The following is a 27,848-nucleotide window of genomic DNA, read 5'->3' as shown; positions in this document are numbered from 1 at the left end:
GACCGAGTTGCAAAGAAAATCAACTCGTGAACTGAAAAAATGACAGAAAGAAAATCTAAGGATCGGTATAAGATACCAATTGAGAAATGAAATCAAGACAAGAAACAATACTATATATATATATATATATATATATATATAGACACACACACACACACGTACATTTAGATGCGAGTTGAATGGTTCCAAGAAGATATGCAATGAAAATTGTGAACCATACATGAGTCTCCATCTAGATGTGGGGCGGTGACTAGGTCATCTATATTAGAGTATTTTACTTGAGGAGTCACGCGAGAATGCTTGATCATAGGTCATACCATCGTTAAGCACAAAAATTGGGTGACCATTTTTCGATTAAGCTTTTTAATGTCTTCATATCACTTGATTTGCTTTAACTCATAACTTGGTGCAAAGCTTTATCAAGAATATGAGTACATACCTTCGAATGATGTTGATGACATGACATGTAGGTGAACTTGTCGTGGATGCTCAACGTTGATGATGATTATCTTGAGTTGGGAGCTATCCTTGTTTTTTGGTTCTCTTTCCGCCTGCAACGGTTAGTCGTGCAAAGAAGAACATAATATATCCAAATGACATGAGTGAATTTCACTATCATATTATTGTCAAGGATATGATTTTGTTGTCTTCTTCCCCCGTCTCCGACGAAAGGATTGTTGATACTTGGCTATGTTAATATTGCTTTTGATGTGAGTTGATGGCAATCTAGTGAAGTGTAGTGCTTCCAAGTACCTACAAAAGGTTAGATCCAATACAAGGGAGCATGGTTTTCCAAGATATAAGATAGTGTCAAATCAATAGCATCAAGGAACAGTCAATCAAGCTCATGCCCTTGCATGCACCCGAGTGAGTCTAGCTCAAGTTTTAAGCATCAATGATGTTCAACTCACTCCTCAAATGACAAAATACTTTCTCATCAAGTGGTTTGGTAAAGATATCAACTAATGTTTTCTCGGTACGAACATGCTTAAGATCTATATCTCCTTTACCAACTTGATCACGAATGAAATGATGTCGCACTTGAGTATGTTTTGTTCGAAATGTTGCACAATATTATAGGCAATTTTAATAGAACTTTCATTATCACACAACAATGGAACATTTCTAATATGAATGCCATAATACTTAAGAGTATGAGTCATCCACAGTAATTAATCACATCATGATCCGACGGCTATATATTCAGCTTCGGCAGTACATAAAGATACCGAGTTTTGTTTCTTGGATGACCAAGACACAAGAGATCTCCCAAGAAATTGACATGCACCCGAGGTGGATTTTCTATCAACCTTGTCTCCGGCATATTCTGAGTCGGAATAGCCAACAAGATTAAAAGAAGACCCCTTGGGATACCATATGCCAAAGTTTGGTGTATGTAGTAGGTATCTCACCATTCTTTTAACAGCCAATAGATGACACTCATTATGTGCCGCTTGGTATCGGGCACACATGCAAACACTCAACATGATGTCAGGACGGGAAGCACATAGATATAGCAATGAACCAATCAGTGATCGATATGTCCTCCTTAGTGAGGTCAATGTTTCCACTAGTAGGCATGGGGGTTCTCATACCTTTGCACTCTTGCATATTGAATTTCCTGCTTAAGTCATTGGTTTACTTGGTTTGAGAGATAAACATACCTTCTCTCGATTGTTTGATTTGCAATCCAACGAAGAATTTCAGCTCGCACATCATTGACATCTCATATTTATCTCACATCAACTTTCCAAACTTTTTACTAAAATGTGGGTTAGTAGAACCAAAGATAAAATCATCCACATAAACTTGTCATGCAAATAGTTCGCCATTAACTCTTTTAGTCAATAAGGTTGCATCAATTTTTCCAATTTCAAAACCCTTTTCAATGAGAAACTTCGTTAGACATTTGTACCAAGCTGTAGGGGCTTGCTTAAGACCATATAAAGCTTTACAAAGTTTGTAAACATGATTAGGTTTTTTAGGGTTGACCAATCCTGGAGGTTGTTTTACATAAACATACTCCTCAATTTCACCATTTAGAAAGGCACTTTTGGTATCCATTTGGTAAAGAGTAATATCATGGTGATTGGCATAAGCGAGAAGAATGCGAACGGCTTCAAGTCTAGCAACGGGGGCATAAGTCTCACCATAGTCCATACCTTTGACTTGCGTGTATCCTTGGGCTATGAGACGCACCTTGTTGCACACAACTTGTCCATATTCATCTTGATTGTTCAAAAACACCCATCTTGTACCAACGATGAGTTGCTCGCCTTCGGGCTTTTTAACAAGTGTCCACACTTGACTCCTCTCGAAGTTGTGTAGCTCTTCGTGCATGGCATTCACCCAATCCGGGTCTTGAAGGGCTTCTTCTACCTTCAAAGGCTCAATTCTAGAGATGAAAGAATAATGCTTGCAAAAGTTATCTAAACAAGATTTAGAGCGAGTGATTCTCCCGGTTTGTATGTCATCGAAGATTTGATTCAGCGGGTGATATTTGTCCACTCTTGCTCGAACTCGTGACAACTTCTTCTTGTTGGATGGTGTAGCTTCATCATCATCAACTTCTTGCACATTGATACGTCTCCAACGTATCTATAATTTTTTGTGGTTCCATGCTGTTATGTTATCGTTCTTGGATGTTCTAGAATCATTTTATAACATCTTTATATCATTTTCTGGGACTAACCTATTGATATAGTGCCAGTGTCAGTTGCTATTTTTGCTTGTTTTTTTACTTCGAAGGAAATCTGTACCAAATGGAGTCCAAATGCAGCAAAACTTTTTGGTGATTTTTTCTAGCCCAAAAGACATCCGATGGGCCAAAAATATACCAGAGGGGCCGCCCGAGGTGGGAACCAGCCACCAGGGCGCGCCTGGAGGCCCAGGTGCGCCTTGGTGCCTGGTGCCCTCCTCGATGCCCCCTGCACCGCCTCTTCGCTCTATAAATACCCCCAAATTCTAGAAACCCTAGGGGAGTTGACAAAAAACAATTCTAGCCGCCGCAAGTTCCAGAACCACGAGATCCAATCTAGAGCCCTATTCCGTCAATCTACCGGAGGGGAGCACGATCACCGAGGGGTTTATCATCCTCATTGGCGCCTCTCCGATGATGCGTGAGAAGTTCATATAAGACCTACGGGCACGTAGGCAGTATCTAGATGGCTTCTTTTCTCTATGTTTCTCAATACAATGGTCTCTTGGAGATCTATTTGATGTAATGCTTTTGTGCGGTGTGTTTGTTGGGATATGAGGAAGAATGAGTTTATGATCTGATTTTGCCTTGAGTTTTATATCCAATCTTGATTATTATAGCCTCATATTTCTTCTTCGATATTTGGGTTTTGATTGGCCATCTTGATGTATTTATCTTTCCTTGTGAAGAGGTGCTTTGTGATGGGTTCGATCTTGCGGTGTCCTTTCCTAGTGACAGAAGGGGCAGCAAGGCACACATGTATCGCTACCATTAAGAATAAAAAGATGGGGTGTATTCCTACATGAATAGATCTTTTCTACATCATGTCATCGTTCTTATTGCATTACTCCGTTTGTCCATGAACTTAATATACTAGATGCATGCTAGATAGTGGTCGATGTGTGGAGTAATAGTAGTAGATGCAGGCAGGAGTCGGTCTACTAATCTTGGACGTGATGCCCATATACATGATCATTGTCTTGGATATCGTCTTGATTATTTGTTGTTCTATTAATTGCCCAATAGTAATGTGTCTACCCACCGTTGCTATTTTCTTGAGAGAAGCCACTAGTGAAATCTATGACCCCCGGGTCTATTTTATCATCATATACTTTCAAATCTATATTGCTATTTGCTTTTTTCCTTTCCTTGCTACTTTTATTTTCTGATCTATATTATCAAAAACACAAAAATACTTGCTGCACTTTTTTGTTACTTCTTTTATTTTGCATTTATCGAGAGATCTATACATCAACACTATCATCAATCTATCTATCTTTTTACCCGTGAGGGTTGACAACCCCTCTCTTACGTCGGGTTGCAAGTGTTTCGTGATTTGTGTGCAGGCGCCGTCTACATAGTGTTTGGGTGATTCTCCTACTGGTTGGATAACCTTGGTCTCATCTGAGGGAAATACCTATTGTTGTTGTGCTGCATCATGCCTTCCTCTTTGGGGAAAATACCGACGTAGTTCAAGCGACATCAAAAGGAATTTCTGGCACCATTGCGAGGGAGACATCATCAACAATATCAAGTTCCTAATCATAATCTCATCTCCTTTCAATTTACATTATTTGCCTTTTGCCTCTCATTTTCATCTCCCCCACTTCAAATTTTTTTCCATTTTGTTTGCATGGTCATGATGCATGAACGTAAATCTTATGATGTTCCTTACCACAACATCTTGCTTGATAGCGAACAAACTACTAAGGAATATATGAATACACAATTTGAGCATAATAAACATTTTACTGAAGAACTTAAAGAACACTCTGTCGTGCTAGATGCTATAACGAGACAACTTGATGATATTAGTAGGTAAGTTTGCAAACTCCAATCTAAGTATGCTTTCGCTGAAAACTTGTTGGACAAAATATCCGATGCGCAAGCCACTTTAGTGAATCAAATGGCCGCAAAACCAATCTCGCTAGAAAATATAAATGATGAAGATCTTAAAACAATTGGTGTTTTTCTATTGATTCCTTGTTTAATAATTTTAAGATTGATGAAAAAGGGACTGTAGATGAGTCAACTTTAGCTAGAAGGCGTCCCAATAACTCGGAGGGTGAAAATCTTGTTGAAATTTTTGATAAAAGTGGGTTTGGAGAGGTCAAGATTTTAACTAGTGATGTGCAAACTATTTTGGATTACACAAACTTTAATTATGATAGTTTCTCTTTGATTGTTTGTATTTCTTTGTTGCAATACATGATAAATTCACCTCATGCATATGAACAAAATAAAGCTTTTACTAAACATATTATTGATGCCATGATGAAAGCTTTTCAAGAAAAGTTGGATCTAGAAGTCTCTATTCCTAGAAAGTTGCACGATGAATGGGAACCTACTATAAAAAGCAAGATAAAAAATTATATTTGCTATGCTTTATGTGATTTGGGTGCTAGTGTTTCCACAATTCCTAAGTCTCTTTGTGATGTGCTTTGTCTTACCGATATTGAAGAATGCTCTCTTAATTTGCACTTGGCGGATTCCACTATTAAAAAGCCTTTGGGAAGAATCAATTATGTTCTTATTCTTGCAAATACGAATTATGTGCCCATTGACTTTATTTTTCTTGATATCGAATGCAATCCGTCTTGTCCCATTATACTTGGTAGACGGTTTTTACGTACTATAGGTGTCGTGATTGATATGAAAGAAGGCAATATTAAATTTCAGTTTCCACTAAGAAAGGGTATGGAACACTTCCCTCGAACCAAGATAAAATTGAGATATGAATCTATAAAGAGGGCAACCTATGGATCACCCTCCAAGGATGACAACACTTGAAATCCATGCTATATGCCTAGCTTGGGGCGTGAAACGATAGCGCTTGTTGGGAGGCAACCTAGTGAATAAAATTTATTTTTGCCTTTTTCTTCCAATTTTTGTGTGTTAACACAATTATACTCATGTTATGATTGTGTTTTTATGTTTCGATTAGTGTTTGTGCCAAGTAAAGCCTTTAGGATCATGCTAGGTGGTTGTTGATTTGATCTTGTCTGAAAACAGAATCTTTTGCGTCCAGTAGCAGAATTTTGAAAATTCACAGAAGCAACGAAAACTTCTGATTTTTTTGATAATATTGATATATATATATATATGTTGCCTACATTGTTCTAATTGTTCAGAATTTTTAGAGTTATACAAGTATGACTAAAATTCGCATCTTTGCAGACTGTTCTGTTTTCGACAGATTCTGTTTTCGTTGTGTTATGTGCTTGTTCTGATGCATCTATGGTTTTCTTTGATGTGTTTTTGCCATAGAAAAGTTGGAGTACAGTAGATATGATGAAATAATAAAATAATAATGGGTTTTCAATATTACTTATAGTAAGGATTGGTTTTGTTATACTAACGGATCTCACGAAGGTTTTGTTGAGTTTTGTGTGATTGAAGTTTCCGAGTTTCGGGTGAGATCATGATGGATGAAGGAATAAGGAGTACAAAAGCCTAAGCTCGGGGATGATTGCTCCACCCCAAGATAATATTCAAGAAGTATCAAGCAACTAAGCTTGGAGATGCCCCGAGTGCCATCCCCTCTTTCTTCTAACGACCATCGGTATTCTACTTGAAACTATATTTTTATTCGTCACATATTATGTGTTTTACTTGGAGAGTCTTGTATGATATGTGTCTTTGCTTATTTTTCTTCCTAGTTTGTCATTTGTATCTTTTCTGGACACACCTATTTGAGAGATTCAAATTATGCTATGCCGTGGGGACCCCGACTGACAAGTCGAGATCGCCGAATGTACGTGCTCAGTGATCCCAGAGATCAATGCTCACCGAACACACAAATACTGAATAATAAGAGGCTTACATCCAAGTATCGAGTTATTACATCACATGACCGAATGGTCAAGTTCACAAGGTTGGGCCTAAGGCCAAATCATACTGATACAACTAATAGCGGAAATCATGCTAAGCGGGTGCCCATACCATCAAGCCTACACCGACAGACATTCTGACTCGGAGCGTCCTAGTTCGCAGGGGTGTCTCCGAAGACATACTCATCTCCAAACTCCGGTCCTTCCATGTCTGGTCAATAATATAACCAGTGGCAAGCCAATGAGTACTTTGAATGTACCCGCAAACAGCCCATGATATGAACAATGAAAGTGAAGGATAACAATAACATGCATCTTTGGTGGATATCTCTTGGTGGTAAATAAACATGATCACAGGTATGCATCATAAGTTAAGAACTACTTTTGAAGAATAGGTTACAGATATCAATATATTTGTTGAGGGCTGAACCATCCGGGTTCACCCTATATGCCAAGTCACCAAACTTGGTCATATCATTACTTTCATAATAATTCCATGTAACTCATATGCACACACACTTGGTTTATGCGGAAACAACCGGACGTAGTTTAAGCAGCACCATCCAATTGTCCTTGACCGTGGACATGTCTATTCGAATAGTTTTACACTCTATAGAGGTAGTACGCTGGACCCACGAGATCCGATAAACTTCCGTGTCATCCACGACTCGCGGTATATAACATACCCGAGGTAAGTACCCGATCAATGCCTTTCCCCTGACGATACTAGACAAAGAGGTCCACTCGATTGGTACCCAGCCCACATGTTGTACGTCTTACGAGCACCGACTCTGGACAATATCAACCATGCGGGGACCAACGGTGTGCCTGGAACTCATAAAAATGGCATAGTCGCCCTACCTGGCATGACCCCATCACGAGAGTGACCACACATCACTCCCACCACTAGTAATGTGGCTCTTTTCTAGCACCAACCAGAGTAATCAACACAACCCCGTCCCATAAAGGGGTAACGTGGTCGTACATGTAAGGTTGGGACGGTCGACACATCATAAATCTATTCCCATTTCCAAAACCATACTCACACAAATACCGGTGCACCACTTCACCGAAAGTGGCCACCTAACTCATCATCACCCTCGGGCATTAGTGGCACCCGATGGGGTTTTCTTAAGTCTTTGATTTATACCAACAACATGCTCATGCTAATATTACTCTAGCTTTACTTGTCAACATGATACTAGCATGACCCTCATAGGTGGTAGGATCAAGCTCTATGCATGTGCTCCAGAGGAGCCATCGGTAACATCACATCAATGATTTACCGACACTTATGATCATATGCAATGGAAATATTTGCTATCTTATCATGCAATATAACATATGCTCAGCCAATGTCAAAGGGCTGCTTGCCTTGGTCAGCTAGGTATCCGGGGTCTTCGAGGTCTACCGCTCTGATTCCCTCGTCACATGGATTTTCTATCGTCGTCAAAAGAATAAATAAGAAATAGCTCACTCAAAAACAGATCACAAAGTCCTTTTAAAAATGTTCTTTATTACTGATAAATCTAAGTGGTTATTTTGAAAAATATTTGCCTCTGATTCGAATGAAGGAACATTTTTAAAATCAACCAAACAGAAGCAAAACTATTCCAATTTAGTCCTTTTTATTATTGTAAAATAGAATAGTTGCTGAAGAATTCATCCAATGGCCTCATTAAATACTACATATTTTCTAGAAGAATATCAGTGGAAAAATTATATTTTTACACTGGTTAAATATTTTTATAAAAATCTTTGAAATCAGATTTTAAAAACAAAAGAAAAATGGGCTAAGTCCCTGGCCTGATTCGGCTTGGAACTGGGCCGGCCCAAGGCCAGCCGACACCCTGCCCACGCGCGTGCGCCGTCAGGTTTGAACCTGACCTGTGGGGCCCTGCGGTTAGCGGCTGCGGGCAGCGAGGGGGAGAGAGCTGGGCCACCGACAGGTGGGGCACACCTGTCGGGGTCGTCTCCTACCTCTGGCCAGACAGGAGGAGGAGCACGTCGGCGAGGTTGCGGACGTTCTCAAGCCCCAACGAGGACAGAAATGGGTTTGGCTCGACGGCGCCTACCTCCTGATGGTCGGAACAACGACAGAGAGGCATGGGTTCGCCAGCGACGAGGAGGCCGCGGCGGAGGAGTTTCAGGAGGTGGTCGAGAGGGTAGCTAGGGGCACGGAAATGCTTGGGAAAGTTGGGGGAAAGCTTCCTAAGGTCGAGGGGACCAGTTTGGTGGGTCGAGGGACGCAAGAGTCGTCGTGTAGCCGGAGAATGATCGGAGCTACGAGGCAGATGTGCCTCAGTCGATCTCGAGCACCGGGGCTCTGCTGGCTTGTTGGGGTGGCTAGGGAGGTGCTAGTGGTCGTGGAGAGGCTATCTGAGGGGTGCTAGAGCAAGGGGGAGGCTATTTTTAGGCCCGCGACGGTGAGCCGATTCGGGAGCGCCGGTGTCTCACCGTGGCGCGCATGGGGGTGCAGAGAGGAGCTGCGGTCGAAACCACGGTATCAAGACGTGGTTTTGGACTGCCAGAACCATCTGCAACAGAGGGATAGAGAGAGAGAGAGGAGTCGAGCATCAGTGGCCACGCAACCTTGGCCGGTTCTAGTGCGCGCGGGCACGCGTCGCACGAGCTCTAGCGCAGGAGAGGAGGGGCCCTGATGGTCCCTCGATGTAGAGGGGTTGTCGGGGAAGAGGTTGGACACCTCGGGGGAGGCTGGAACTGGCCGAGGGCGTCGCCCCCACCTAGGTGGCTTCCTGTAGCGTGCCCAGAGCGCAGTTTTGGCATGCCACGGCATGCTGGTGCCCTCTGGGGCACTTTGGTCGTGTCTAGCATGTCCTGGCACTGGCTAGGAGTGAGTCTAGCCGTTGGGGTCCCGTGGGAGCTTCAGCTGGTTAAGGGATACAAGGAATACTGGTGCTGTCAGCTTTGAACTGAAGCTTAGATTGGGGTTTTAGGCATTTCTACTTTGAACTAGAGAGGGGCCAGTTGACTGGGGTTGGGCAATGATACCGGCCACCTAATCTGAGAGTTTGGAGCAAAGGGGTTGGGTTTAGCTATGGGTTAAAGGGGCTTTTACCCATCTGCCAAAAGGTGCTCGACAGTGGTTTGGGGTAGTTGCACCCCACCACTGGTATTGCAACTTAACAAGTTTGGGTTTGGTGCTAAAACATGGGGTTTCACCAAGTTTGAGCTCCATTGGACAAGTTTAGCTTTGTAAACTTGAAAACACCACCATTTGACCAGATCTACCCCTTCCATAGAGAGTGTGGGCAAACTAACTCCCAAAAATCCTATTTTTGGTGTGGAACCCTCATTTGAGGTATTAGACACTCCTGCAAAGTTTCAGCATCATTGGACAAACTTTGCTATGTAGAGTTGCTCTAACTTCAATCTTGACATAAGGGGTTTTAGGGTTATTTGGGGTCCTTAATCACCTTGGATCAAAGTGAAACTTTATGTGGACACCATGTATGGCTTAGGAATACCACTGAAATTTTCTAGGATTTTATTGAGAATATTTCCTTTGGAAATTTTTCAAAAGGTCAAAACAGTTAGAAATGGTTTTCAGGGTTTTACTCCAATAATTATAATATGAATAGGGTTTAAAATCTTATGTATGGCAAATATATGTCATTTTGATTATCTCCAAATTTAATCAGATTTTTCTAAGGCAGAAAAGTATTTTTCCATGTAGGAATACCAATTCTGGACTCAAAAATGGACATGCAATTAAATTAGGAAAATAATTCATAAAATAATTATTTTGTGGTTTTGGAGCACTAAAATAAAGTTAAAACCATATCACCAACTTTGGGTAGAAACACTCCTTGCCATCAAGGGCATGTAGTGCAACTCAAAGTAGGGTTTTTCCTTGATCAGAAACAAGTAAAGGTTTTTGGAAATAATTCAATATTGTGAAATGGGGTTTTTATCACAACATTATCAAACACACAAGCATACAATGACAATCATGGCACTCACACCATTAGTTTTGAAAAAGTTTTAACAAGCTCAGATTTTTGCATACAGAGAAAGTGGTAGTGAAAACAGGGTGTGACATATGCTTTGTTAGAACTGCTCTATGTGCTTCACTTAAATTTTTTAGAGCTATGGAATTTCTCTAGTGCTTCACTTATAAATTTTTAGCAAGGTGTGCTTCATCATGTTTGAAGAAATGCTCTCATGCTTCACCTAGATCTATTTGAGAGTTAGTAATTTTGAAGAAATCATGCTCCACTTAGATTATTTTGAGAGATGAAAAACTTTATTTTCATGATCTTCACTTCAATTATTTGAGCTTGTCAAAAGCAAAAGCAACATATCAAACTAGTCCCCAAAGTGATAGATATTCAAGAGGGATAATGAAAAACTTTCATGAAGATCATTGGACAAATTAAACTTGATTCCTTGTAATAGTTTTGTGACATGATGATAGTGATATGTGAGTCATGTTAATGACTAAGTATGCTTAGTAAGAATATTGGTGTTAAGGTTTGTGATTCCCTATGTAAGCACGAAAGTAAGTAGTTGTGCAATGAAGTTACATCTTTCTTATGGTGCATTATTCAGTGTTAGTTATGCTCAATGCTTGTTTACGTGATTTTTTGTTTCTTAGTTGGACGCTTCCCAATCTTTTGCTAGCCTTCACTTGTACTAAGTAGAAATACTACTTGTGCATCCAAAATCAGTAAGCCAGTTTTGCCACATGAATCCACCATACCTACCTATATGTGGTATTCCCTTGCCGTTCCAAGAAAATTTGTATGTGCCATCTCTAATTTTCAAAATAAATTTCTGTTTTGTGTACCCGTACTAGCTCAGGAGGCGGTGACGGCTGGCTTATATATTTTCATGCTAGATATGTTATTCTCAAGATGAGTGTTTATTCACTTGTCACTGCACGAGAGTATGGCGGTAATAGGGATTCCCAGTCCTGAAGGGAAAAGAAAAAATATATTTACTTTATGTTGTCAAATAATAAACTCCTTGGAAAGTGTTGGTATGGACGGTACCCGTGGATACGGCTAGCCTGGAGTGTGAAAAGATTGATGGAAAAGTAATAAACTGCATTTTCTGGTTGGAACCGCCTATGATGTATCTAGCATGGAAAGTATGAGGAACTCTAAGTCGTTCTCATTGACGGGAAAAGAATACCTCCCGAAATATTTTATCTCGCAATTTTTTGCTCTGAGCTCTGACACCTCTACAAATCCCTACTTCCCTTTGCGAAGGGCCTTTCTATTTACTTTATGCAATATTTATTTTGTGTCTCTAGTTTTCTCATTACAAGCACCAACTAGGGGGCATTGGGTGTAGCTAATATGCGAGTGTGTTTCATGAGTAGATCAATGATCGATCATGATGGGCTAGGGATAACTTTCTTTAGTGTTGATATTTTGAATGGCATGGTTGCTTGTTGATATGCTTGAGTATTAAAGTCTTCATGTCAAAACTAGACTATTGCTCTGAACAATATAGAAGTCCATATGTCCATGCTACATAAAAGAGATTATGAGATGAACATGTTAGGCAACATTGCACATCCAAAATTCTGTTTTTATCATTTACCTACTCGAGGACGAGCAGGAATTCAGCTTGGGGATGCTGATACCTCTCCAACATATCTATATTTTTTGATTGTTCCACGCTATTATGTTATAATTCTTGGATGTTTTAGAATCATTTTATAGCAACTTTATATCATTTTTTTGGGACTAACCTATTGACATAGTACCCAGTGTCAACTGTTGTTTTTTGCTTTTTTTACTTCGCAGGAAATCCTCGCCCAACACTCGTGGTAAGTCTCCTTGGGCTAAGAACACACAGTCCTCGGCCAACACTCGTGGTAAGTCTTCAGGGCAGACTTCCAAACCCTCACAAACTTGGTCACCCGGCGATCCACAATTGACTGTTAGATGCTCTAGACCATGACGCCTAGTAGTGTGGAGGAAACACAATCCTCAAAGGTAACAAGCGTCGGTTCCACACAGTAAAAATTTCTTCAGTGATGCTCAATCACTTGGGTTTTGGATTGGGTTTCTGTGTTTGGGGTATTTCCTCACTTGATGATTTTCTCTTAAAGGCTTCGAGGAATTTGGGTTGCTCTAAATGACAAGTGTTAGTTTCTCTCTGAGTAGCCAACCAGCAAGTGGTTGTGGGGGGGGGGCTATTTTTAGCCTGGGAGCATCCCGACATGATTTGACATAAATGACCTTTAATAATATGACCGTTGGGTGGATAAGATCTGTGACAGGTGGCGCCTGGTGCAGCAAAGGTCGAAACTTTCAACTGTGAAAGTCCTCATGTCTCTTATATTCCTCACTTTGAGGCTTTGGTAGATTTAGGCTTGGGTTGAGCATCATGAGGAAATTCGTTTCGTAGTTTTACCTCGACTCCCTTTAAGAGTACGGTGTTCCTATGACTCAAGAGTAAAGAGAATGAAACAGAAAGAGTAAATCTTCATGCTTCAAAGTCTTCAGAGTGTCTTCTTTAGGACACACCGAATTCCTCATCTTCAATATCTTCATGAGGAATATCATTATCTTTGCAATTTCTTCGCGATCAAAGTCTTCAAGAAATGACCAAAGTCTTCACCCGAAGACATTCATTTTGAGGGGTCGATATTCATCGAATAATTCAAACTCCTCAGTGACTTATATAGCATGTGTACACTCACAAACATATCGGTCTCTTAACCTATAAGTCTTCAAACCACCAAAATCACTAAGGGGCACTAGATGCACTTACAATCTCCCCCTTTTTGGTGGTTGATGACAATCAGGTTAAGTTGTCAATGGTGATAATAATATAGAATGTAAGTATAGAGTTTGAGGAATTTGAGGTCAAGATATAGAGAAACTCCCCCCTTGAAGATGTGCATATTTTAAGGAATTTGCTTTGAATAACAGATGCACATTGATGATTTATATCATGGAGATCTCCCCCTGTATCTAGCAATTCAAGCATGCATTTGACATATAGTATGATGAATTTGAAATGCATGATGAAAAATGTTGTGTGACGAATTTCGGCATGCCTGCATTAATTAACTTGAGGAATAAGCATGCGAGGAAAAACGTTCAAAAGAGTCAGAACACCATCGGGCTTAAGTTACAACTCATTACATCAAAAACTTCAGAAGAACCAAGAGTTTGTAACTTATTAAAGTTTATAAGCCCATAATTGAAACCCTCTTGAAGACTAACTTTTAGGTTTCCCCCTTTGTCATCAAGTGACAAAAAGGGACAAAACTGAGGACTAACGCCCGTGAAGAATTTCACTTCTATGTTGATGTAGAGGCGTGAGCATCCTTGGAGGCAGACTTCTTTGCTGGACCAGATGCAGTTTCCTCAGGTTCTTCATCTGATTCTGTAGTGCGGAATGAAGAAAATGAGCTGTCCATCAAGTCAGGAACTAGAATAGGCTTGAATTTTTTTCTTTGGAGGCCACGACCAGTCAAAGTCTTGAGTAAATTCCATTTCTTCAAGTTCCTCAGGAGTCTTCAGGTGAGATAATGTGGCCCAAGTGCGATCAAATACCTCATGAAGATAATAGTGATTTTTTCTTCACAACATTTTGAGTCTTGTCGAGGGTTTTCACAATGGAGCCGAACTGGCGTTTTACCCACTTGTGATTGCGATCGGCTTTTTGGTAAAGACTGAGGAGAAGCTCTCTGTTAGTCATCACCCTTGGGGCAGTTGGGCTTGGAGGTTTTGCTCTGCCATCAGATTCTTGAGTGGCAGTGTCATCATATGAGGAATAAGAGGCAACCTTGCAAAATTGACCATCCAAGGGCCGATTTCCTTCATCAATCATAGACTTCCCTTTGCCTTCAACAGGTTCAAAAGTTCTCTTCATGACTTTGAGAGGCGGCAGATAGCCGTGGTGATTCTGAAAGTCGGCTTGGTAGTTGATGGCAGATCTGTTTTTGATGAATATCATGATCCAAGGTGCATAAATCTTGAGCTCAAATGGTGACAAAGCATTGTCAGCCAAAGTCCTCAAGAAGAAATCATGAAGATTCATTTTGTTGCCATGAACGACGTGAATGAGGATATTCTTCATGATCCCAACAACATCTTCTTCCTTATCATGCCTTTTGATTGTTGCGATGGAATATGACAATATTCTGTAAACTGTCCTGGGCACATACTTCAATTCCTTCACTAGGAATCTTGTCCCGGGAGGTTGGCCCAGAGCCAAAGGTTTCATGAGGACTTCCATTAGATGATTTGGCAGCTCTCTTTCATCATAGAGTTTGATTGCGTCATCTGAATGTATTGATATCGTTAAAGCTCGAAGCAATTCAGTGGCTGGAGCTTTGTAGTGGGTGTACTATGTAATCCATTCCAGGACCCACGTGTTGACGTCTTTGGGGTCACCAGAGATATGCAGTGTGGCATACAACTGAAGAATAATGTCTGTATTCTAGCCACCAATAAATGTGCAGAATGGCAATAGCCCTGCATCGTGAAAAACACCGAGTACTGGGGTGAATCAAGGAATTTCCTCCATGTCACAATGAGGAATATGGGTGTGATGAAATATCTTCCTTCTCCCACAGAGCACAGAAGCATAGTAGTTGAGTTGAGTTCTGGTCCAGAACTTTCTATGCCTCATGCGAAGCCTATCATAAGGATTTTCTCTTGTGAAGAAATGATCTTCATCATAGAAGTCTTGCTTGTGAAACTTTGGCCTCTTTCAGAAGGCTTGATGAGGCTTTGGTTGAAGATTATGATGCTGGTCATTTTGAGGAGTTGTCACCACCACAATTGCATTTTTAGGATTTACCACTACAATTACAGTTTCATCATTTTGAGCAGGACCTTGTTCTTCAGCTTGAGGAATTTGCTGATCCGAGGGAGCAGATGCAGTTTTTGGTTCTGTAGTTTCCTTTTCAGTTTCTTTAGGTGATGCAGCTGATTCTTAGTCATGTGTTGATTCCATATGTGATCTCTTATCTTCAGAGCTAGTCAGAATCTCAGTGGCTACACGAGTTTGAGGAATTGGAGCTGTTATTGGCGAGTTTGGGTGAGCCATTTCCCAGAACTCATCATGGATAACAGGTGTGTTGCATCCAATGTGTTCATCACCCTCCATTTCTTCAGCAGTCATTCGAGGTGTTGTGACTTGAGGAATTTGATCTACTTGAATTTCCTCATCCATTGGTGTGGATGGAGCAGAGCGATTATCGTCCATTTTCTCATCCTGTTCTGGAATGATGTATTCTTCACCAAATGGAACAATCATATATGATGATGCTACATTGAGGGGAGTAGCATCCACTGGAGCTGATGATGAGGTAGGCATAGTCTTTAGGCGTTTCGCCTCTGAAGGCTCCGAAGTAGTTGAAGCCTTTCTCTTCTTGGCTTCTTTTTCTGCATCTTTTGTTTTCTTCACGTCTGCTGCAGACGGAATAGTCACCTTCTTCACCTTTGAAGACTTAGGTAAAGGAGCATTTTCATCAAGCATTGTTTTTGCAGTGTTTGGCCTGGCAGATTCTTCAGCTGAAATATTCTGTGTAATTTTACCAGCAGTGGCTCTTCATTTTCATCAGCCTCAGCCATTTGCACAGTATAACTTGGTTGAGGTTATGTTGGCTGCTTTGGAGCGGCCATCCTCCTGTTGTATTCATCAATTGCAGCAGTCGCGGTTTTGACAAATTGCACTTTGACACCCTTTTGATCAGCATGAAGACTTGTGTATCTGTCAGTGAGGGTTTTCAGCTCTGCCTGAGTAGAAACAAGTTTCTCAGGTGACAGGTTTAGGATGTTTTGCTTTAGAAATTTTTCTTTCTTAACCTTTGCAAGCCTAGCTTGTTTGGCTTGCTTATCCTTCCATTTTGCTTCATTGATGAATGAAGCAACCATATGACTGACTCCAGGCGGAAGCTTCAAATCATCAATTAGAGTGTTTGGATCCTCATACCAGAGATCGATGAAGTTCCACAGTACCTTCGGATCCCGTGCGAGGGGAATGGTGCTACCAGTAGCCTATGCAACCCTTTCTTGCTTGTTTCTGATGATGGCTTGAAGAGTTTCATCATCATATTCTTCACTTCCTTCTGATGTAGAAGGAATGTTGACAACCTTGCCTGGGCTTGGACTTGTAGCTCTACCAACAGCCATCTTTGTCTTCATCACACTAGGTGAAGATTTTGGAGCTGAGCCCGAGGCACATGGCACAGAGGAACTTGGTTTTTCTGATTGAAGCTTACTCAGCTGTTTCTGCGAAGGAGGTGAAGACTTTGCTGCAGTTGAGGATTTGGCAGTTGTTGCTACTTTCTGAGGAAGTTGCTCTTTTGATACTGTTGATGAGGCCTTTGGCTTGAGACTTGGCTTATTCACAAGAACCTTCTTCTGAGGTTTTTCTGTAGCAGAAGCCTCAGCAGCAGAAGAAGTGACAACTGTAGCTGCAGCAACAGAGTCCTCATAAAACTTTGTGACAACAGCTTTTGCCTTTTTTTGCAGCTTAGACAAATACTTCTCTTTTTCATCAGGGCAATCATCAATTGTGGCTACGCTTGAGAGATGTGCTGCTTGTTGATCTCCCTGAGGCAATCTTTTGCAAGGAGGTTTGAGGGCAAACTTCTTGGCATATTTTGGAGTGACATACCTATATTCGTTTGTCACAACCCTAGATTTATACTTGTTTGACATTGCATTCATGCATGCATTTAAATCCTTTTGAAATTGAAATGAGGAATGATGAAGCCTCAAAACGAAATTTCTGATAAATTGGGCATATAGACAATTGTCTCAAAGAGTTCCAAGAAAATGTTCCTGTTGTTTTAAGAAAATATTGGCATGAGGAAAAATTCAAATCAGTATTTTTAGAATCACAAAAACATTTTATCTTGGGCTTTTGAGTTAATCTAACAACTATTTTCCGTGGATTTGTATTTTTTTATATATAATATAACTCCATTAATTCTGAAGCATTTTGTAGTGCCATGAATAAATCCCTTGGACTCACGTGCAAATTATGGGAATTTTATAAAATGGTTTGGTGTATTTTTAAAATCCAAAACAAATGACAGAAAAATGGAAAACATAAATAAAAGAAGGGAAAAGAATCTTACCTGGTCGAGTGGTGGCCCAGCCCACCACCGAGTCCCCTCTGTCGTCTTCTTCCTCTGCTAGTAGGAAGAGGAGAAGGAGGCCACGGCAGGCTCGCTGGGCGCCACGCTGGTAGCTGCCTACCTACCTTGTCACCCCTCTCCCTTATCCCGCGCCAATGAGCCGCCCTCGACCCCCCCCGTCTGCCTCATCTCCTTCCTCCTCTCTCCCTCTCTTTTCCCCTTTGTTCTCTCTCTCCCAAGGACGAAGCGGCTGTCGATTCGCCGCCTCAGGTGCGCCCCCGACCCTGCCGTCGGCGCCTGAAGCACCGCGGTGAGGCCCTCGTCCGATTCCCCCCTTTCCCATCAAGCTTCCCCTCCTCTAACCCATGCTAGCCGCTTAGGCCGAGCTCCCTGCCGTCAGCAATGGCGGCCGCGGCCAGGGCCTCTTCCTTGCCCGGTCGGACACACCGGCGTGCTCCTGGGGTCATGTAGGTGCTGCCCCGGCCCCGATCTCCTCCTCCCGTGGCCCCTAGCGACGAGCCCATCCTGGCCGAGCTCCGGACGCCGCCTCCGGCGTTATTGCCGTCATCTCCGACGATCCCCGCGCCCCAACCTATTGGAATGGATCCGGGTGAGCTCGGGCTACGCCCAAGTGGCCTCAGCCGCCGCTCCCATGGTCGGAGTCACGGACTCCGCCGCGCGCTGTGGTCGCCGGCGTTGGGCCTCGCCGGTGAGCCACTGGCTGGTGGGTCCCCGTCATCAGGTGATTAGCTTAGAGCTAATCATCCAATTAGCTAGCTCCGAGCTACTGACATATGGTCCCCACCAAATGAATTACTAATTAGAAACTAAAACAAAACCCAGTTAAGCCTGAGTTAATGACATGTGGGGCCCAGCCACAGGTTTGACCTGGGCTGGCGCATTTGACCAGCTGATGTGACTATGACATCAGGCTGACGCAATAACTCCTTTTCATGATTTTAAATAATTCCAGAAAATTGCCAAAACTCGTGAAACTCATAGAATTCAATAGTAACTCCAAATGAAATAAGTTATATATGAAAGAATATCAGAAAAATCCAAAGAATCCATTTGTACTAATTTCATGCATGGTAGAGCAACCTAAATAGGAGTATTTGGACATTTTGTTCAAATTGGATTATGTAACCTCATATATGGAGTTGAGTTTGCACCTTGAGTTCAAACCTATTTCATTTAAATTTGTTGCTAGGTGCATTAGGCCAAACCACATCATACTGCCATGTTATATTCAAGCATCATACTATCGCATTTGATGTGTATTGATTTGTTCCCATTCGCTGGTTGTTCTTCGTGTTAGGCATTGTTCCGGAGGGTATGGTCGAGTATCCATCTGAGGAGCAGTAATGTATCAACGACTTATCAGGCAAGCAAACCCCCTTAAACATCCTGATAGAAACCTACTCTCTCGCTCCTACTCTCTTTTACTGCATTAGGACAACATCGTTTCAACTGTTATTTATTCTCGGTAGTTGAACCCATTCCTCTGCATGACCTGATTTTGCCACAGTAAATAGTTGAAACCACTTAGCATGAGTAGCAACTGCTTGAGCCTTGATGTGATACTCATCCATGCTTGCTTACTGTTCCTGTTATGCTTAGAGTTGTGTCGGGTCTGATCCATCTGGATGATGAATCCGAATGGTTGTGTTCATGCCTCAAAGTATGAGAGTAAATGTGTGAACTTGATTTAGTAAAGGTACCGATGAGAGGCTGTGTAGGAGTACATGGCGGGTTGTCTCATTGGGACCGTCCTTAAGAACTGAGTCCCGTGTATGTTATCCAATATTAGCTACTACCGCACATTGGGATCCTTAATTGACTCGCTCGACTTATTAATCACCTCGATCTCTGTCCAGGACTTTGCAACTAGTTTCTGGTGTTTGTAGGACAAGCTAGTAGTCTACCGAGTGGCACCCCTTACAGGTTGGCTTGGGACAGACTAGGCATTGTGGCCCGGTGTACTAAGCGTAGTACCATCCATCGAGGTGTGCTTGGGAACCCTGTACACATCATTTGGGGCTGTAGAGGAAACTTCGGCCGGACTTCCTTGAGGGTTCCGTCTCAAATAGGCGATAAACCTGGACTAGAGTCTTGTGTGGTTGGTTAGGTCGTGGCACACACCCATGCCAGTGCTTCTTCTTGAAGGTTCCCGAGATGCATGATGTGCATATGGTGATAAGTGGTGAGAGCGTGTGTGAAGAAGTACACCCCTGCAGGGTAATCTAATCTATTCGAATTGCCGCGTCCACGGATATGGACTACTTGGAAACTTATATGGTCATAGAAAACTTGAATCGATACTATAAAATATTCAAGATAAGTGTGAGTGCTATGGATGGCCTTCTCGTAGGGAGACGAGAGTGGATCCATAGTGGAGTATTGAGTTGGTGAATATGTGGACTCGTGTGCGCTATTCCACCTCAAATAAAGAACTGGTAGTCGTAGTACAGGTTAGCCAAGAGTCAAAGCTGGCTTGCTGCAGTCAAACCCCACAATCCCTTCATTGATACTGATGCATATGTAGATAGTTCTGACGTAAGCCTTGTTGAGTACATTTGTACTCATGTTTGCTTATTTACGTTTTTGCAAAGGAGACCTTTAGTCTCATTATTGGTTCTACACGATGTGATCGATGTTGACCGGAATAGCTTGGGAATCCCAGACAGAGGTCTGGCTCCTTTGGTAGGGTCGTTGTAGCTTTTCAGGCTCTTCCAGCCACTTTTAGTAGATGTCTGTACCCAGACATGTTATGCTTTCGCTTGATGCTTGTATGACTTGGGTGTAGGGTCATGTGACCCCTGTTTGTAATATCATACTATGTTGACTCTTTTGAGTCTTTAATAAATGCTTCAGTCATAGAGTTATGTTGTGATGCCATGTTGTATCTACACATATCGTGCATATTGTGTGTATGTTTGAAATGCATTGCTATGTGTGGGATTCGACACCTATTTGTGCGCCTTTAGTAGTACTCTTTATAGGGAAATGCCTCTTTGTGCTTCCACCGAGTCTTGGTAGCTTGCTACTGCTCCGAACACATTGATTAACCGGCATGTATCCTTCTTTTCTGTTGTGTCCGTCCCTTCGGGGAAATATCACGCGGTGTAATGCAGTCCCTGTAGCTTGCTATGACTCGTCTACACACGTTGTTGACCGACACCTGCTTTGTTGGGTTATGTATGCCTGTCCCTGTACAGATGTCCCACTTGGGTTTATAACTAGTCATGTCGACGGGTTCTCTGTCGTTCGAATGCTGGCAACATATACACATACGTGAGCCAAAAGACGCAAATGGTCCCGACCCAGGTAAGGTGGCTGCCGTGGAGTTAACTGTGCGTGAGGCCACAAAGTGATGTGGTGTGTTACAGGCTGGATTCTTATGACTTAGGATCGGGGTCCCGACATCCTTCCACTCCTTTGCCCATCTGCGTTCAATCTTTTGAAGCCTTATCTTGCATTTTGCCATGGTCTTTTTACCATGATTTTCCTCATCACGCATGTAGTACTCAACATATATCTCCTCAGGGATCTCAAAGACAGTGTTCTGTTCCAGGTTCTTGCCACCCTTCTGTTTTCTGTCTTCCTTCATTTTCTTCAGCTGAAGTTTTTGCCGAGGAATTTGTATTCTTGAGGAATCTGAGGACACAGGTAATGTTTCTTCAAGAAATGCTGCAAATGAGTTAAGTTGATAAGAACCTAGTGATTCATCAGCTGACATTTTGTACATGTGAACAAAGTATAGGTGCGAAAAATTTGGAGAGGTCATATGAGTTCTCAGATTTGAGGAAATTAAAAAAAATTCTTAAGTTGAGGAATTTGATCAGTGAGTTGAGGAATTTGACTAAGCATTCTGATCTTGGCATCCAGAGTTGTGCAGATTCGAAAATTTACACAATTGAAGAATCTCGATAAGAATTTAGTGGCTTAGTGAAATTCATCAAGTGTTCTATACATGGGTGTGCATAGCTGAGAGATTTTCTGAGGAAAAATTGATTTCAAAAATCTTAAGAGAATAAAGAGATTAACAGGGGCAGTAAAATAGGATTTTAATTACCGTGTGCGAAGAACATGATGAACCGAGGAAGCAAAAGTAGAAGTTCTTCGGTCTAGACTTCAGTGCCCTAACTTGGTGACTGAAGACAGCTACGGTGGCGGTGGAAGAAGATGTTCTACCGTCGGCATGAGTCCGGCAATGGCGAGGGTGAGGGAGTGAAGCTTTTCCTCTCCGACGACGAAGATGCTAGCGGCGGCTCTAGGTTTTGAGCTCGAGCGGAGAAGGGGAGAGGGAGGAAGAGTTTTTGACTGAGGGGGGGGGTAAGGGGCTATTTATAGCTCATGTTAAAACGGTGTGAAGCAAAAACTTCGGACGGAACTACTCTTGCCCATTCGTCTCCGCATGACACGTGCTACCCACGATCGAAGCCGTGAAGATCGTGGTTATCCGTTCGTGAGTAGTGGGTGAGGTTACTGTGGTAACGTTAAAATAAATTTTTAGAATTTTTTAGATTTTTTTTCAAAGTCCTCAGGTGACAAGGACTCAGTGAGGATTTTGAACAAGTGTCAGACAGAACGCATATGAAGAATTGAGAATAGACTGGGTTGAGCTTAGCATCGAGGGGAGTCGGGTCCGATCACATTCACCTAGAAGAAATACCGAATTGAATACTGAGCAATAAGTGAATGCCGTTGATGACATTGAAAGCTCATATATATATATATATATATATCTACACACACACACACACACACACACACACACATATATATAGCTCATCATATAAAGTTTTGAAGACTTTGAAAATTTTGAAGAATTTGTGAAAAAGTCTCAGATTGAACAATTTGAACTTTGAAGAATTTCCAACTTGAAGAAATTCAAAGTTGGATGACGGCGTGACCCACCGTATAAGAATGATGATTTCAGGCGTCGCATACAATTGTCGTAGGGCCCTGAGAACCAAATTCTTCAATGATTTCCTCACACTTAGAGTGATATTCTTCATTGATTGAAGAAAATCGTTACTTTGTGTGTTGCACATCTAAGTCATCAATTTTGCATAAGTGTCACGATGTGTGCATGTTTACAAGACATTTGAAGATACTAGGATATTTAGCTCACACCGCAACTTGCAAAACCTTCTCTCATCCAAGGGCTTTGTGAAGATATCCGCCGGCTCGTCATCAGTCTTCACATGGTCGATGAGGATATTGCCCTTGAGTACATGGTCATGAAGAAAATGATGACGAATCTGGATGTGCTTCATCTTTGGGTGTTGTACTGGGTTGTAGGCGATCTTGATTGCATTCTCATTGTCGTAGTAGAGGGGCACATTCTTCATGTTGATGTCGTAGTCTCTCAGGGTTTGCTTCGTCCATAGCAGTTGAGCACATCAAGATCCAGCAGCAACATATTCAACTTCGGCAATGGAGAGTGATACACAGTTCTGCTTTTTTGAGGACCAGCACACTAATGATCTTCCGAGGAAATTACATGTGCCTGACGTTGACTTGTGATCCACACGGTCACCAGAATAATCAGAATCAGAATATCCAACGAGGTGAAGATTTGAGCCCTTGCGGTACCATAATCCTAGGGTTGGTGTGTGAGCTAGATATCGAAGAATATGTTTCAAAGCCTTATGGTGTGATTCCTTTGGTTTTGCTTGAAGACATGCACACATGAAAATACTAAGCATAATATCTGGCATAGATGCACATAGCTACAATAAAGAGCCAATCATAGAACAATATACGTGTTGATAGAAATCTTTACTATTTTCGTCAGTGCAGGGGTGGCTGTTGGTAGGCATTGGAATATTGATGCCTTTGCATTCATGCATGCCGAATTTCCTGAGAACATCCTTGAGGTATTTCTCCTGAGATATGAAGATGCCATTACGTTGTTAACGAATTTGCAGACCTAAGAAGAATTATAGCTCCCTCATCATGGATATTTGATATTCTTCACCCATCATGTAGGCAAATTCATCACTGTAACGTTTGTCAGTACAACCTAAAATAATGTCGTCGACATATATTTGGCACACAAATAGTTCATTATCATAAGATTTTGTGAAAAGAGTAGGATCAAGTGAACTGGATTTGAAGCCTTTCTTCATGAGGAATTCCTTCAATGTATCATACCACGCCCGAGGGGCTTGCTTGAGGCCATAGAGTTCCTTTTTGAGTCTGAAGACTTTGTCAGGATGCTTCGGGTCTTCAAAACCTGGGGGCTGAGCAACATATACTTCTTCCTCAAGCCTACCATTGAGGAATGCACTTTTCACATCCATTTGATATAGAGTAATATTGTGATGGTTAGCATAAGCAAGTAATATCCGAATAGCTTCAAGTCTAGCAACACGTGCAAAAGTTTCATCAAAGTCAATTACTTCAACCTGTGTGTAGCCTTGGGCTACAAGCCGTGCCTTGTTCCTCACAACCTGACCATCCTCATCTTGCTTGTTTAGGTAGATCGACTTGGTGTCGATGATATTGTGCTTGCGAAGATATAGTATTTTGACGAGTTCCCATACATCATTTAGCTTGAACTGAAGAAGTTCATCTTGCATGGCTTGAATCCACTCAGGTTCGATGAAGGCTTCAGCAACTTTTGAGGGTTCTGTGACAGACACAAAACAGGAATGCCCACAAAAGTTAACTAAATTTCAAGCTTTTGAGCGAGTGAGAGGACCTGGTGCATTGATGTCATTGAGGATTTTGTCAAGTTCTACTTGATTTGCAATCCTTGGATGAGCTGGTTGAAGACTTTGGTTGGCTGAGGAATTTTATCTGTAGCATTTTCCTCAGGTGCACTTGCTTGTATTTCATCAGTGTTGGGGACGACTTCTTCAACAAGGGGTTGTTCCTCAGTAGGAATGATTTCTTCAGTAGCTTTGAGCTTGATGGCTTCCTAAGGAGTCAATTTATCTGGCACAGGAGGCAGTTGCTCTCTTTACGAGCCGTTAGTTTAATAGAACCGCACATCTACAGTTTCAACAACCTTGTTGTGATAGGTGTTGAAGACTCTATAGGTTTGCGAGTCCTTTCCATAATCAAGCATAAAACCCTAATGTGCTTTAGGTGCAAACTTTGAGCTACAGTGAGGATCTCTAATCCAACATCTTGCACTGAAGATTTGAAATAACTTACATTGGGTTTCTCATCAGTGAGGAGTTCATATGAGGTTTTCTTGAGTAATTTGTGAAGATATACACTGTTGATGATGTGGCAAGCTGTGTTGATTGCTTCAGGCCAGAAGCGACGAGGAGTCTGATAATCTTCAAGCATTGTTCGTGCCATTGCAACCAGAGTCGTGTTCTTGCATTCAACAACACCATTCTGTTTAGGAGTATAAGGAGCAGATAGTTCATGAGTAATACCAAGTTCATCAAGATAATCATCAAGACCAGTGGCTTTGAATTCTGTCCCATTGTCACTCCTGATGTGTTTGATCCTGATGCCGAAGTTCATCGAGGCCCTTGAGGAAAATTGTTTGAAGACTTCCTGCACTTCAGTTTTGTACAGAATGATGTGTACCCAAGTATAGCGAGAATACTCATCAACGATGACAAAGCCATATAAAGATGCTGCATTTGTTAGAGTAGCATAATGTGTAGGTCCAAACAGATCCATGTGAAGCAATTCAAATGGACGAGTAGTAGTCATGATGGTCTTCGAGAGGTATTTGGATCTGATTATTTTTCCAAACTCACAAGCACCACACAGATGGTCCTTGAGGAATTTGACGGATTCGATGCCAATGACATGCTTCTTCTTCGCCACTGTGTGCAAATTCCTCATGCCTGCATGACCAAGTCATCGATGCCATAGCCATCCTTCTGAGGTTTTGCTAGTAAGCATGTGGTTGGTTGAGGACCTGTGGAAAAATCAACAATATGCAAATCTCCTCTCTTAAATCCTTTGAAGACTTTGGATTTGTTAGATGCCAGGATGACTACACATCTATATTTTCCAAAGATGACAATCATATCAAGATCACAAAGCATTGAGACTGACATGAGGTTAAACCCAAGGGATTCGGCAAGCATGACTTTGTCCATGTGTCGGTCCTTGGAGATAGCCACTTTACCAAGTCCCAATACGTTGCTTTTACCTTTATCAACGTAAGTGATTTGCTTCAGTGGTGATGGAGTCAATGACATATTCATCAATAAGCTTTTATCACCAGTCATGTGATTTGTGCAACCACTGTCAAGAACCTACTCTGTATTCTTGGGTTTGTCATCCTGCAGATGAATTAGTACATCGTACCATCTCATATGCTTCACACTTGAAGAATATGGTACCAATTTCACGAGATAAGAATTTCATCACAAACAGTAAATTTGAGGATGAGAGAAATGTTATCATTTCATCATTTTAGCTTGCGTCCAATCAAGAAATTTCCTCTGGTCTCCAGCAAAATTTTTAGATGATGACTTTCATCTGGAGACCTGACCTGTAGATGATGACTTTCATCTGGAGACCTGGCCTGCAGAAGTGACATACGAAGGGGTGTCAAAGAGATGATCATCCTGCGACACCATATGAGAATGGAGGCATTGAAGCTAATGCACTTATTTTCACAGTAAGGGGGTTAGAGTACTGAAATGAATAGGCAGATAAATTATGTGAGAACTTATGAACATAATGATTTGAGGAATAATGCTCATATTCAGCTCCTTGTAATTTCCCTACATATCAGAAGCACTAGTGCGAGTACGAGCATATTTTTGACCATTTGAGGAATTTGATCCTCTTGAAGACTTTGGCCCACCTGAGGAATTTGATCTGGGGTTCTGGTTCTTCACAGGTGGTGTCATGAGCACATTCACCTAAAGATTTTCCAAGCAACTTTTGGGAACCCAGATTTTCCTCAAGGGTGGTCCATTCCTGCATTTAGTTCTAACATATCGAGAAAATACTTCACCAGATTGATTTTTGAACAATTTATAATTGGAACCAAATGACTCATCACAGAAATAGGACATTTCACATGCAAAGCCTGTTAGAGTAGATGGATCACTAGAAGAGCCTTTAGCAGCAACCCATGAAATTTTGGGATATTTCTCAGGTTCCCATTATGATCCATCAACATTCAATTTCTTCTCGAAGGAAATGCCCTCTTTACTCGGGTTCTTGTTCAGAATATGCTTTTTGAGCACATTGCAAAGGGTTTGATGCACTTTGAGACTTTTGTGTATGCCTGTCACATACAATTCCTTCAACCTTGCATTTTCTCTAGTAGCATTTGTGGTTTCCTCAAGTGAAGAATTTGATACCACAAACAGTTGAAGAATTTGTAGCGATAGAAGCATTTGATGATTCTGGTGAAGAATTAGCAGTTTCACGCTCGATGCATTTCAGACATGGTGGAATGAATTCAACCTTAGCGGTACCGATCTGTTGAGCAAGCAATGGATCATTTTCTATACGAAGATCATCATGAGACATTCTTAACTTCTCCAGGTAGAGCTTTCTTTGAAGAAATTCATAGGAAAGTTTCTCACGATCAGCCAAGAGTGTGCCATAAAATCTTGAAGACTATCAAATCTAGACTGAAGACTTTTTATATCTTTAGTGAGCACTTGAGTACGATTCATTTCATCGTTCAACAGATCATCGCTTTTGTCTAGCAGTTTCTGATGCTTTTCAATGGCACTTTGTTGCTTAGTGGCAATGTTGGCAAGTTTATAGTAAGTAGGTTTTCGATAATCACTAGGTTCACAGTCACTAGAATCAGAGGAGGAAGTGTGGTTTGGTACCTTTGAACCTTTTGCCATGAAGCAATAGGTTGGAGCAAAGTCATCAACATATTCATCAGTGTAGATAGCATTGTCATTTTCTTCAAGGTTGAAGATTGACTTGCTGACGAATGTGGTAGCCAGAGCAAGACTTGCCACCAGACTCTGACTCCACTTCAGAATCTTCCTCACATTCCTCAGATTCTTCTTAAGAATCCATTTCCTTGCCAATGAGTACCCGGGCCTTTCTGAAACTGGTCTTCTTGTGCGATGAGGACTTTGAAGATGAGGATTTTGAAGATTTCTTCTTTTTCTTCGAGTCATCAGAACTTTCATCCTTGTATTTCTTCTTCTTCGATTCTTTCATCCAGCAAGGACACTTAGCAATGTAGTGACCAGATTTTTTGCATTTGTGGCAGGTTCTTTTCTTGTAGCCCTCAGATCAAGATTCTGATTTCCTCATATATTTACTT

Source organism: Hordeum vulgare, chromosome 4H, assembly GCF_904849725.1.
Source record: "Hordeum vulgare subsp. vulgare chromosome 4H, MorexV3_pseudomolecules_assembly, whole genome shotgun sequence".
NCBI lineage: Eukaryota > Viridiplantae > Streptophyta > Magnoliopsida > Poales > Poaceae > Hordeum > Hordeum vulgare.
The sequence above is the reverse complement of the archived record's forward strand: the minus strand, read 5'-3'. Positions refer to the sequence as shown.